The 14,063-nt window shown below is 43.9% G+C and overlaps 1 protein-coding gene across 2 annotated transcripts in view; it reads left to right on the plus strand.

Annotated features, from left to right (window-relative positions):
• The window catches only part of LOC131042466 (putative protease Do-like 14), a 256,834-nt gene that overhangs the window by 15,635 nt on the left and 227,136 nt on the right, over positions 1-14,063 (plus strand). The window lies entirely within an intron of this gene.

Raw genomic sequence — 14,063 nt, forward strand, 5'->3', positions numbered from 1 at the left:
CCCGATGCATTTATGACACTTACGCATGATGCCTAGTGCATTTATGATGAATCCATGATCAAAAGTATGTTATTTTAGCATCATGGGCTTGAAGGACGAAGTGCCTTGAAATGCCTCGAAAGCCCCTTTGGGCCTACTTTTTGATGGACGGAAGCGCGACGTGGGGACGTCCGCGTGCCGCGCTCCTGAAAAGCTGGCCGAATCTCGAATCTGGTAGAGAGTCAGACTCTAGCCGACACATGTCCTTTGGCTCGCATTTCGCTGTAACGGTTCTCCGCGCCCCTTTTGGGTTTAAGAACCCTTCCTTGCTCATTTTGAAGGGTTCCCAAACTTGGGTTCTTGGTTCTTGGCTTTCATTGTGCTCTCAATATCTTGCTGCTCTCTTTATGCTCTTGGACATACACTCTACCAATATCAAGCTACAATCATCTTGTGGTGGCTTCTTACCAACAAAGCGATCAAGTGGGCATCGTCACGCTCACGAATCCAAATACGAGGGGTTTGGCTTCATGCTCATTCTCTCTCTTTTACCAATCTCTTTTACATGCAATGAGTCCTTTGCATTGTTGAATATTTATTTCCAATATTCCAATTTTCCAATATTTGTTGCATGCAATAGGAGTTAGCTTCTTTTAAATGAAGTTTAGTTTCCATTTGCATTTACTTTCCAATTTACCAAGTTCCAATTTATTTTTCCAAACTATCTATTTGGCTGTCCGTGGCGGTGGAAACACCTAAACGAGGGTTTGACTGAGGCAGGCCCCTATACAACCCCAACAATTTTCCCCGTCTCAGTGTGTGCAGGTGATGAACTGGTTTTGTGTGCAAGAGACCATTTATAGGTTCCTTTCTGGACTTTTCCCTGTTCGTGGGCCGTACGAACTATAGCGCCCTGTGCTAGTGTCTGCGCCCCCGCTGGCGTCCAAAACTTGAGAGCTCCCTAGTTGGCAGGTATAATTTGCTTTTAACATTTCACTGTTCTGTAAATTCAGTTTTGTATATTCATTGTTTCTGCACTGTAATTCTGTTATTCATCTCTTGTGTAGTGTAGTTAGTTTAGTTATTTGTTATCCACTGGCTCATCTTAGCACCTATCCGAAGAGGTAGCAGCGGATAGATTTGCCTTCTAAGATTTATCATCTTGGAGGGGGAGAATCTCCTCCCCTACATTTTGGTGAACCCGACGTGAATGCCTAATGTTGGATCTTTTCCTTTTGGAGTTCGATGCCTTTGATAGGGCATTCTCAAAGGATGATTTCGGTATGTTGGATGAAGTCTTGGATGATTTCCTTGAAACACCCTCTCTTAAAAGAGATGTAAAGGGTGAGTCATCCTCCATGGCATCCTCATGCGGAAATGAAGGGTCTGTGAATGTCATTGTTGTCTCTGCGGCCCCACAAAGGCCTAAGAGACCTCACATCCATTTTTCAGCGACAAGTCCTCCTAAGAGAGTTAAGACCATTAATGGAAAACCTTTCAAAGGAGAAGCTTCTGATTTATACACTAGATTTATGCAATCCAAGCAACCATGCTATAATACTATTGCTCACACATATAACACTCGGAATAACAAACAAGTTCCTAAACCACCTCAAACTTCTCTACGTCCTTCTCAACCTGTCCTTCCTAAGGCACCTTTGCTGGCGGACAAGCTACCAAGTGATTATGATCTTATCGAGCAACTTAAGGTTACTCCGGCTAAGATCTCACTTTGGGATTTGCTTCAAACCACCCCGATGTATCAAGGTATGCTACAGGAAGCTTTGCAAAAGATTGTGCTACTTTCCTTTGTGACACCGACTGATGTGAATGCGCTGATGGAACATATTCGTGCAAATTTGCCGAATATTATCTTTTATCCGCATGAACTCCTGCCTCCCAAAGTGAGAAATTTAGCAGATCCATTAATGATCATTGTCCATGTGAATGGCGTTGGTATTAGACGAACGCTTGTTGACACAGGTTCAACGCTGAATATTTGTGGTTTAGACTTGTTACCAAAGATCAAGGTGGACCCAAATTCTTTGGCAGCCTCCTCCTTTTTCATCTGAGGTTTCGATAACAGTGGTAAGACCGCTGTAGGGATTGTCATCCTCTCCTTGAAGGTTGGACCGATCACCATTCCAACCCTTGTGCATGTTATGCCAGGCCCTTTATCATACAACCTTCTTTTAGGCAGACCATGGCTACATGCTTTGGGAGTTGTTTCGTCTACACTTCATGGATCCGTGAAGTTCGTGGCTAATAATCAGGTTGTCATAGTTAACGCTGATCTTGAGGCTATGCAGTTATGTCAAATAGCTGCGGTCGGTTAGGCTTCTATCACACCTTCCTTTGAAAATTATGTACCCACTCTGTCTTCTTCAAGTGCAACCTCTGCTTCTGTCTCATCCCCTAAAAAGGAAGAGTGTGAGAAGGAAAAAGTTGCTAAGGAAGTCATTAAAAAGGAGAGATCACCTAAGAAGCAAGATTCTTCAAAAGAAAAATCCCCAAAGGTAGATACTCCTAAGGTGGAAATGCTTGAGTCTACACCTGTAAAATCTTTCGTGGCTAAATCACTGGCTAAATCACCTTCAAAAGTAAATGCATTCTTGGGTGACGATTGGGGTTCTTTGGACTTCACCGACTCTCATGATGGTGAGTACAAAGTAGATCCCGTCCACTTAAGTTTTCCTAAGATCTTATTCACCTCAGCTAGGAAAGATGATTATGCGTCTACAAAGCCAGGTGATGTTTACCATGCCGATCACCTTTTCTATACGAAACCACCATCATTCAAAGAATTGCAAAAAATTTATGGTCCCGGATACAAGCTGGTGTCTCAGCTTGGGTATGATGGGAAGGGTTGTGGACCTAATGAACAAGGTTTTCTGATTCCTCTGGAGCCCGAACCTCGTCACCACTACACTGGACTAGGATACTGTCACACAGGTTGAAAGGCGAAACCATGGTTAACTGTTAACATGATTTCATCTGATCCCCTTCCTTTAAAGCTTGTTCATCCGGAACTCATTGACGTTGGTGTATCACCTAATGAAATTCCCTTGGATCTTTTCCCTTCGGAAGAATCCTTTGAAGGAATTTCTGGGTGCATACGATTGGCTGCCCCCTTATCATCATAAACGTCGATTTCCATACTGCTTGAATGCTCAGGCGTAGTTTGGAGAATCCATTTCACAGGGGACATCTCTGTCTCACAATGGAGAACAAATGTCTGTCCCTCATCCAGAAGACCGTAGTGCGCTCCTTAGTGGAGAAACTATTGACGTCATCATGAGCAATAAGGCTCTCGACAAGGTCATAAAGGTGGGAAAAGTCTTATCTTCCGAAGAATTCAAAGAATATTCCGATTTGCTACATTAATTCCCTAACATCTTTGCTTGGTCTTACGAGGAGATGCCTGGCATCGATGAGTCCATTGTGGTGCACAACATTGTGCTTAGTCCTGATGCTAAGCTGGTGAAGCAAAAGATTCAAAAGATGAATCCTAAGGTGGCTTTATTAGTCAAGGTCGAGATAGAGAAGCTCCTAAAAGCTAGCTTTATCCGCCCCATCAACTATTCACCCTGGATCTCGAACATTGTTCCGGTAAGCAAACCCGATGGTCGTAGCCGTATTTGCATTAATTTTCGGGATGTGAACAAAGCTTCCCGCAAGGATGACTTTCCTCTCCCGAATATCGATATGATCATGGATTCAACTGCGGGGTATGCTTTGCTCTCATTCATGGACGACTTCTTGGGTTATAACCAGATCCATATCAACCCAGAAGATCAATATAAAACAGCCTTTACAACCCCTTGGGGAACCTTTTGCTATGTCGTCATGCCGTTTGGGTTGAAGAACGTAGGAGCGACCTATCAATGAGCCATGACCTTGTTATTCCATGATTTCATCCATAAGGTCTTAGAAGACTATGCCGATGACATCTTGGTAAAATCCTTAGCATGTGAAATGCACATTGAAAATCTCCGTCTGGTCTTTGAAAGACTTCGGTTGTATAAAATGAGACTGAATCCTCTTAAGTGTGTCTTCGGTGTTGACGTCGGGAAGCTTCTAGGATTCATTGTCTACAGCCGAGGAATCAAAATAGACACGGATAAGATCGATGCTGTTGTGAACATGCCTCCACCTAAGAATATCTCTCAGCTTCATAGTCTGCAAGGAAAAATCCAAGCCATTCGTTCGTTTGTGGCGCGATTGGCTGATCGTACCCTTCCTTTCACGCGATTGTTGAAGAAAGATACCCACTTCAAATGGAATGAGGAATGCCAAAAGGAATTTGATTCCATCAAGGATTACCTAGCTAATCCTCCTATCCTAATGCCGATTACGTCTGATAGACCTTTCTTCCTGTATATTTCAGCCTCATCTCATGCTTTAGCGGCATTATTAGCCCAACGTGATGATGAAGGCCGAGAAAAAGCAGTCTATTACATTAGCCGCACTTTGATAGATTATGAAACCCGATATTTTGTTGTGGAAAAATAGTGCTTAGCTCTTGTCTTCGCGACTCAAAATATGAGACACTATATCCTCCATGCAGAAATGCGGGTCATTGCTAAAAATGATATCCTTAAGCACCTCTTTGCAAAGTCTGATCTCTCAGGAAGGCTGGCCAAGTGGGTGATGCTGCTCTCTGAGTTTGGCCTGCACTTCATAACTCAGAAGTCAATCAAAGGGAAGGTCATTGCCGATCAATTGGTTGATGCTCCCTCAACCAAGTCTTTTCCCACTTTAGACCTCTTCCTCGACGAGGATGTTCTGATCATTGACCAGGACTCCGTATGGGACATGTATTTTGACGGTTCGAGGTGTCAAACTAGCTCAGGCGCAGGTGTGGTTTTTTATCTCACCTGAAGGAAAGCTAGTTCCTCTTTCTTTCCGTTTAGAGTTCCATTGTACCAATAACATCGCCGAGTACGAGGCCCTGATAGCAAGACTCCGTGCTGCGATTGCCATGAGAGTAAAGAACATCCACATCCATGGAGATTCTGAACTTATTGTAAACCAAGTGACAGGTGCCCATCGTGTTAAGTAGTTGAGGTTGTCCCAATATAAGGATTTAGTATTGACCATACTGAAGCAATTCGCTACTTACACGATTGATAGCATCTCATGGAGGGAAAATTGTCATGAGGATGCAATGGCAAGCGTTGCTTCCCTTGTAGGCCTCGATTTTGGTTAGGACGAATACTGCTTTGTGGTACAAGTCCTTTGCTCTTCGGCCGTATTTGATCAAACTCAATTTGATAACCTTATGTGCGCCCATGTCGACTTGGGAGAATGGTTCACACACATTTTTAATTATTTAAAAACCGGAAGTTTTCTTGATGACACTAGCAAAAGTTCGCGTGTGCGGATTCAAAAGCTGGCCAACCGTTATATTCTCCTATCTAACGTGCTTTATAGGAGATCATACCTCGGTCTTCTTTTGCGGTGTTTAACAAAAGTTGAGATTCCCCTTGCCCTTCAAGAAGCCCATTCAGGCTCTGGAGGTGGGCATTTTGGAGGAAAGTCTTTGTGTACACAAATTGATACACATGGGGTACTATTGGCAAACGATGGAACACGATTCCTTTGCCTTTGTCAGAAAGTGTCCTCAATTTGAACAGCATAGCAACTTGATTCAAGCCCCCGTGCAAGAGATTCGCAGTCAGGTCTCTCCATGGGCTTTCCAGTTTTGGGGATTAGACATCATTGGCAAGATATCTCCCCCTTCATCTAAAGGTCACATCTTCATTATTACCGCTACAGATTACTTCATGAAGTGGGTCGAGGCAGTCCTGTTAAGATCGACCACCGTTGATGTGGTTTGTGGCTTCATCATGGATAACATCATTTCTCGATTTGGCTTGCTTTCTACCCTTGTTTCGGACAATGGTACGCCTTTTAAGAACAAGGAGGTTAAGCAATTTCTTGAAAAATTCCACATTCAGCACCGTTTTTCTACACCTTACTACCTGCAATCTAATGGTCAAGCAGAAGCATCTAACAAAACCATTGAACAAATCTTACTTAATACTATCACTAAACATGGTAAAGGTTGGCATTTGCAGTTAATCTACGCGTTATGGGCCAATCGCATGAGTGTTCGTACAGCTACTGGAACAACACCCTACAACCTTGTGTATGGTGCCAAATGCCTCTTGAATTGGAGATTCCCTCTTTGCAAGTCTCCTTAAAGGGGGTTATCGATGATGATTTCCATCGCTCTTCGTCTAAATCAGCTTCAATTGTTGGATGAGCGCCGCTTAATGGCCCTTCAACATCTTCAAGCTTATCAAAAGTCTTTATCCAAACAATATAACCAAAGTGTGATGCCTCGGACCTTTAAGAAAAGTGACTTGGTTCTTTATGAGAACCAAAGAAATGTTAATGTGCCGCCTAACCAAAAAGGGAAATTTAGCCCGAATTGGTTAGGTCCATACATCGTCACTTCCGTTTATGGTTTTGGTGCCTATGGTTTATCCTCCATGGATGGTACTCCTCTTAAAGAGCCAATCAATGCCACACCTACATAGGTACCATGCGTAGAAGATGTGTAATATTTGTCTCGCGCCTGATACCTCGACGCCTATGGGGTGAGGGACCGCGTCCTGACACATCCTTCATCGACACGACATCCCTTTTTTGTGTTATGAAGTGACAATGCATTGTTACATCCACGTGTGTGTGTGTGTGTGTGTGCATGCATGTTCGTGTGTCATATATATAGATCATCATAAGATTTAATCATGCATACAAACATATGTAAAATAAATTATGATAAGCATCTAAATCTACATCATCCATCACATAAGCATGCAACATAACAACATCATCCATCGATGAAAACACAAGATAAAACCACAATATCGAATCTCATATATATATATGTGTGTGTGTGTGTCAATGTATCATATCAATGTACAAGTATCACATCACTACACAAACATGTGATGCTGTCATATGTCTCTGATATACATGAATACATCCGTTTATATATACCAAAAAATGCTCTACATGAAATACATCAAAAATATGTCATGATTGATCTCGCGGCCATGTCCCTGAGGTCGCTGGCGTTGGAGGATCCTGATCATGGCGTGGAAGTTGTCTAACTAAGGTCGACCGCAATCTTGCGGTAGTAGTACTCCACGATCGCAGGCCCCATAGTTGTCCTCGTAGCTCAGCCACAGTCTCTCGCTGTGTCATCAGCTCCTCTCGGTCGCCATCTCTTGCTGGCGCGATGCCTTGAGGTCTGCCATCAGCTGGCGCACTCAGGGGTGGTCTAAGTGACCTACGGCGCCCTACTGTGCAGCGTCCACCTGTCGTCGGAGGTCATCGACCTGGCTCTGTAGAGTGTCACGTGCCCTCTCGACACTCTCAACTCGCGTCCTCGCCTGGTCTCTCTCTACGAGCACAATGTGGACCTCCTGCAAGGTTTGATCCTGCTGCCCTGTCACAGTGGCTAGCTGCGCTGCATCCTGCACCAGCTCCACTCGACCCTCCTAGTATGCTGTCCGTAGTCGTGCTACAGGCTCAAACAACTGCATGTGTCTCCCTGCTGCCTGGAGGGGCCGGTAAGCGTCCAGTACAGGACCCTGGATCTGCACTACAGGGATGATCTCTACAAGCGCCTGGTGGATAAGGCTCAACCACTTCACTACGTCCTCTGCAAGCACAAAACATTTCACATCAGTATCCATCATATCCAAAAATCTCTACATCTATACATATGTAAAGAAAAGACTAGAATGAATCAACTGAAATCACAAGTGCGTACTAGGATGGCCCCTCTACCAGTCTGGATCCCGCGGAGGCACCCTGCTGGAGGATCCCTCCGCAGTCGTTGCTGTTGTTGCTGGTCGCGCCCGTGGCATGACTGATGGTGCAGTTGGTGACGGTGGAAGAGCCCTCGTAGCCGGTGCAGCTTGGTTTGGACTCGGGCTCCTCGCCCTCATCGCTCGAGGAGGACTGGTCGTCGCTGTCTCCCCCTAGAGCTCCGATGTCTCCTCCTTGTGCATCTGGCGGTAACTTCGGTGCCAGACCTACCCTACCCCACCAGCCTGCGAACCTTGGTGTGACTTCGACGTCGTCTATATCCAGCTGTGGTGCAATGTCATCATCATCGCTGCCTTGCGGATTGTCCTGTCCATCTTCGAGGGTGGGGCGGGGCAGGTCCTGTGGTCGCAACGCACTCTTGGCTGATCGTGTGTATGTTGGAGCTGTAGGTGGAATAGTCGGTACCTACCCAAATTGCCGCATGCATCGCCGCCAGTAATACGACATCACAATATGGTCCTGGTGACCGAGTAGAAAGCAGTCTCTCTGCATCCGGGGCAGTTGTGTGCGGTCTGTGGTCTAGACCCTCGTGTCCCGGTAGGGCTGCCAGATCACATCTTCGATCCCTAGCTGGTCGAATGTGATCCTCCAGTACGTAAGGTCTCCCGTCCGCCATCCTCCGTGCCGTAGTGGATATGCATGTGCCCGCGGCATGTCCAAGGGCATCGGTGCTGGAAATCCTACTGGCTGCGTGCAAGTGATGTGGTTGAAGGCCCAGACCTGTAGGAGTGTGCACGTTGTGAGGCTGTAGTACTCATGGTGCATGTATCGAGACAACCTGTAATATAAATGGGCTAGCATGCTGCGACCCCATGGATAAACCGTTTGTCTCTCCATCTCTTGGATCAACGGCATAAAACCTGTTGCCAGCTCTGAGCCACGACCGTCTACCAGTACTCGCCTTGCAACGTTCATGATCGTGATACGCCATACCAAGGGAATCCACACTCGTCCCTGGCCCAGCGCTCGAAGGTACACGTGTCCTCTAGCGTCTATCCTTTGCCCCAGGCCCAATCCTGCTGTCTGCCCAGCTTCGCAGCAGAAAGAATCGCTGGTAACATTCGTTGCCCCCGGATAGGAAGCCGTAGGACGCAGTAGACATCGATCAGTGTTACCGTCATCTCTCCTGTGGGTAACTGAAAGGACATCGTGTTTGCATCCCACCTCTCCATCAATGCCTGTAGCATGGGGGCATGGAACTGGAACTCCGACAACATAGAAGTCCACCATAATCCGACCCTGCGATGGAGTCGTCTATCGGCAGCTGATAGCTCGTCTGCCTGACCGCATAGTGTCTGCAACAGATGCCCCGACGTGTGCTCCCGCATCTTGGGCAGTGTCTGCAAGTAAACAAATTTTGCATTAGCTCCACTTCCTCTTTGTCGACAGACTCTTGGGCACCCAGAAGACAACATCGTGTCTTTTGGATGTCGACGTTCCTCTAAGATGACAACGCGTCGTTTGGACAAACACGCCTGTCTACGAGGAAGGCACGCAGATCGGATGACAGTGCGTCCCTAGGACGCTTGGGCAGTTGTGTGACCAAAATGCTCTAAAAAGTGCTAAAATTACAAAGCAAGGGATGTTTCAAATTGTACTTGGTCGGGCTCGCTTGCTTGCTCGTCTGCGATCCGCAACTCCTCAATCTTGCTAGTCGTAAGCTCTCGTCTGCGTGGTGTTGTCGGCATAAATTGCCTGTTGTTATGTTTGATAATATTTGTTATCCGACAATGTATTAATTAATTGTATTGAGTGGTTTGTCAGTCTCGGGTAGTTATGTGTCGGTTGGTTGACGGTTGTGTACCTCTCGGCAACCGTTGGGTCCTTTAAATATGTCATGTACTACCAAGGAAGGGGGATGGTATTGTCGTATCTGTTGTAATCCTTGGCCGACCATCTCTGATCTTCTTCTCTGTAATGATTGCATGTGCAAATAAAGATATATTTTATTGCCGTGTCTGGTATGCATTGTCATGTACATTGTTATTTTCTATATTTAATTTACCAGTTGTACCAGTAAAAATTTTGGCGTTGTTGCCTTAAAAGAAATTGGGTCAGCCTTGAGTGATTCATGTCCGTAGATCCCATCAAAGGTGAGAAGAGGCCACAGGGTGGTCAAGACCAAGCGGTTAGGTGATTCGTCGACCCTCAGTCAGAGGGAGCACAAAGACGAGTCAAAGCTTGGAAGTATTCAGAGTGTTGGGATGCTAGAGGTGGACGTGTAGAGGACGTGGGCGTGTCTGAGAGTGCAAGGAAACCATCAGAACGTAGCGGTCAGAACAGTTCACTCAGGTCCGACGCACTTGGAAGTACTTGAAGTGTTGGGGACGCTGAAGGTGGACGTGTAGAGGACGCCTGTGTGGCCGAGAGTGCAAGGAAAGCATCGAAACGTAGTGGTCGAAACAGTCCACCCAGGTCCGGCACACAAGGCGAATAGACACGTACCTTCCAAGTGAAAACAATGTTGAACACCTAGGAGAAGCAGAAACTGCCGAAGTTCATGGGAGACGGGTCGGAGGACCCGGTACGGCATTGCAAAACATGCATAACCATTTGGGAGGCAAAAGGCCAAGATGATAGGGACTACTGGTTGAACGCATTTCCCACCACCCTTCGGGTGATCGCCATTGACTGGTACACAGACCTCGACGCCCAACACAAGACGAGATGGAGTGATTTGAAGAGGGCGTTCTAGGAGGAATTCAAACTCTTGAGGGATGATAATGAGATCGTGGCCGAAATCTATAATACTAAGCAAGGGAAAAATGAGAATGTACGCGCTTACAAGCGTAGGCTCAAAGAATTGTTGAACAAGATGGAGAACCAGCCAACCGATGGGTTGAAGAAGAGTGTTGTCCTCATTTTTGTTTTAAAAAATGAAGGACTTTTACATGAAATTTTTGTGAAAAAAATAAAATTTTACTCTATGGCAGGCTTCCCGAGGCAGAATTTCGACTAATCCTTGGAGTGGCTTAATCCTCAGTCCATCCTCGAACTACGTTTCGAATTTTGTCGCATTCTGGATTCTTTTGCTATGTCTTTCCTTCAATTTCGGGTTTTTTCTCCCTGACTGCAGGTGGGAAATTTCTTTTGAATTGCAAGTTTTAATGATTTCCATTGTTTTGGCCTTTGTAGGGAAATTTTTGACTAATTACAAGTGCACTTTATTGAAAAATAAAAACTTGTAATTTGCTTTTTATTTCCCCCTTGATGCTTTTTGGCTTTTTCAGTTAAAATAAAGATTTTTTGGTTAAGTTACAAGTAAACTTGTAATTCTTTTCTAAAACCCCTACTTTAATGGCTTTTGCTTGTAATAGGGATTTTAAACCCCTATTACATATGTGCAAGTTATTAAAACTTGTTGTAGGGATTTTATTTTCCCTTTACAAGTAAAATGTAACTTGAACATCTCTCTCCAAAACCCGATTTTGCCTAGAATTGAAATAAAGTGACATTTAAAACTTGCTATTTTGCCCAAAAAACCCGATTTTCTCTATAAAGTGCATTTTGGAGGATTTTAAACATGTAATTGCATTTTAAAAACCTGATTTTGCCTTGTTGAGGGAAAAGTGACAATTAAAACTTGTTATATGGGAAATAAAACCCGATTTCTTCTATTGCATGTGAATACATGAATTAAAACTTGTATTTTCTTCCCAAAAACCCGATTTTCTTCTCCTAAGCCAATTTTTCCACAAATTCTTCCCAATTTTTTGTGGAGAAATTCAAGGAGTAAGGAGGTGATTTTGTAGCAAGGTGATTTATGTGGGTTGAAGAAAACGTTGCTGCTGTTTGGTGATGATTTACCCTCATTCTTTGCAAAAAACGGTTTACCACGTGGTCCCTCGAATCCACATTTTGGAGGATTTTTATTTTGCAAATCAGCAATCTCCTAAATCGTTTTTACCTCTCTTACCTAGGTGTTGAAGTTGGGAGAAGTTTCAGTCATTCTTTGGGCCATTTAAGATGCATTTGATGCCACGTTTTTACCACGTGATCCTTCCTAGGCTGCGTTTTGGAAGGTTTTGATGCCATGTTGTCATCTCTTCCTTAGGCATTTTGCTTTGGGACTCTTAGGCATGGTTCCTCTTTGGCATTTTGGCCCTCCAAACTTGCATTTGCTGCCATGTTTTTCAGCTTATGGTGTTTTGGTAAAAAACATGGCTAGGGTTTTCAATTGCGGATTGTCTCTATTTAAGAGCTATTCTTTTTTCTTCCAAAGATTGATTATCTTTTGGAGAGGCATTTTCAGATTGAAACAAGGTATGATTTCTTTTCTTTTCTTTTTTCATTTTCTTGTATTCTTGTTTTCTTATTTTCCTTTTTAGTTGTAAATTTGTAAATATGTTGTTCTTGCCCCAAAAATCGGTTTTGTCAGAGGGATTTTCCCCCTTGATGAGCAATTTTTGAATTGCATTGATCTTCCCCATTTTCCCTCTTTACTTGTATTCGGGATTTTAAATCCCGATTACAAGTTAGATGAAAATCTTTGTTCTTCCTTACGGTTAAAAGAATTTAACCATTTTTGGTTAAAATTCCAAGTTGCAAAAATGAGAAATACCCATCCTTTCAAAATCCGGTTTTAAGAACCGGATTACATGTTGAAAGTTCTTTCCATTTTCATGAAAATGACATTCCTAAATCTTCCCATTTTTATCCATTCATGTCACCCATATCCGTACTTTCCATTTTCGTCATTTTCCGCAAGTCTAATTCTCATTTTCCACCCATTTCTCCATTTGCAAATTTACAAGTGTACTTGCATTCAGGTTTTAAAAATCCGATTGCATGTATGCTCTTTCCAACTTGAATACTTGCAAAAATTTCCCCAAGATCCGAAATTGATTAGAGTCAAGATTCCCCCATTCCCATTTAGTTCCCATTTTTCTCTCACAAAAATCGTGAAGTGCAAGGGTTGAAGTTCTTCCCATTTGAAGAAGGAAAAATGTTAGTTGCAGCTGATTATGATGTTGCCTTAACACTTTTAAGTCTTCATCACAGTATTCCAGGTTGTCCTTCAATGTCAGATTTGCCGTCATCTCCAATTCCAAAAAAGATGAAGTATAAATATGACAAGTACCAAAATGAAGTTGCACCTTCCCAAGTTTCCTCTCCTTTGGATCGCATAAGAGATACAAAGATAGGGCATGTGGACATGTCGGAATTTGTCAAGAGGGTTGAGGATTCGCAAGATAGCAATATGCAGCGACTGTTGGACAACCATATCCATCACGCATCTTCTTTTCCAGTGGCTGCCCTAGAACCTGAATTTGTTCTCGCTTGCGCCCATCACTTTGACAAGGAGACAAGAATCATTAAAAATGATGATGACGAAGCAATAATCCGCCTTGATGCAGACACAATTGAGAAAGTCTTCAGAATACCTCCTGCACCTGTTTACATGGAAATCTCCAAAGATAGTGCAATTGAGTATTATGTGAAAAGGGAGAAAGACTGCAAACGTCATATCAACAGGTGGATCCATGAGCCACAAGCCGCCTTCTCAAGGTGGGCTAAGTTGTACCGCTGTGACTTCAAATGGGAAATTGGAGACATCATAACCCTCCTCAGCAGGATAATGGGCCTTGAACATTCTAATGTTTTTGAGCCCTGGATGTACCAGTTCGTCATGTTCATAAGGCAGTCCTATCATATATCATTGGGAGAAGTCATCAACGATGGCTTGTGTGAACAACTTGCAGCAGTCCCTTCCACCATGACTTTCTATATTAATTCATACTTAGTATATTTGGCAGCGTCACTCAGATATTTCCCTGGTCTTTCTACCAAGGGTGACCGCTTGCTTATACCGGTATGGGAATACTATGATTAGCTGCCTTTGAGACCCAACATATTGCATTTCAGAAGAGTTCAAGATGCATTCTTCGGTTACTTCATGTGCTAGTTTGACAGAACTCTGAAGAACAGAAGAGTATCCGATGAGGCATGAGAAAGGATGAATGAGTGTGGATGTTTGTTTCTTCAATTCTTGACCTTTACCTATATGAGAGTCGGATGCTATAGTGGGCAGCCATACATGCTCCCTAGATACCCAACTAATAAGATCATTCTTATGGAGTTGGGAACACAGATCATGGTTGTCCACGCTCATCAGTCCGTCAGACATAAGGTTGGAATGGGGATTTCTACAACAAACCCATTAAAAATTGGCCGGTATTCTCTTGTCACATCCGTCAAAGCCAAGGCTATGGAGACTAAAATGCAGGAAATTAAGC

The sequence above is a fragment of the Cryptomeria japonica genome, chromosome 1 (assembly GCF_030272615.1).
Source record: "Cryptomeria japonica chromosome 1, Sugi_1.0, whole genome shotgun sequence".
Classification (NCBI taxonomy): Eukaryota; Viridiplantae; Streptophyta; class Pinopsida; order Cupressales; family Cupressaceae; genus Cryptomeria; species Cryptomeria japonica.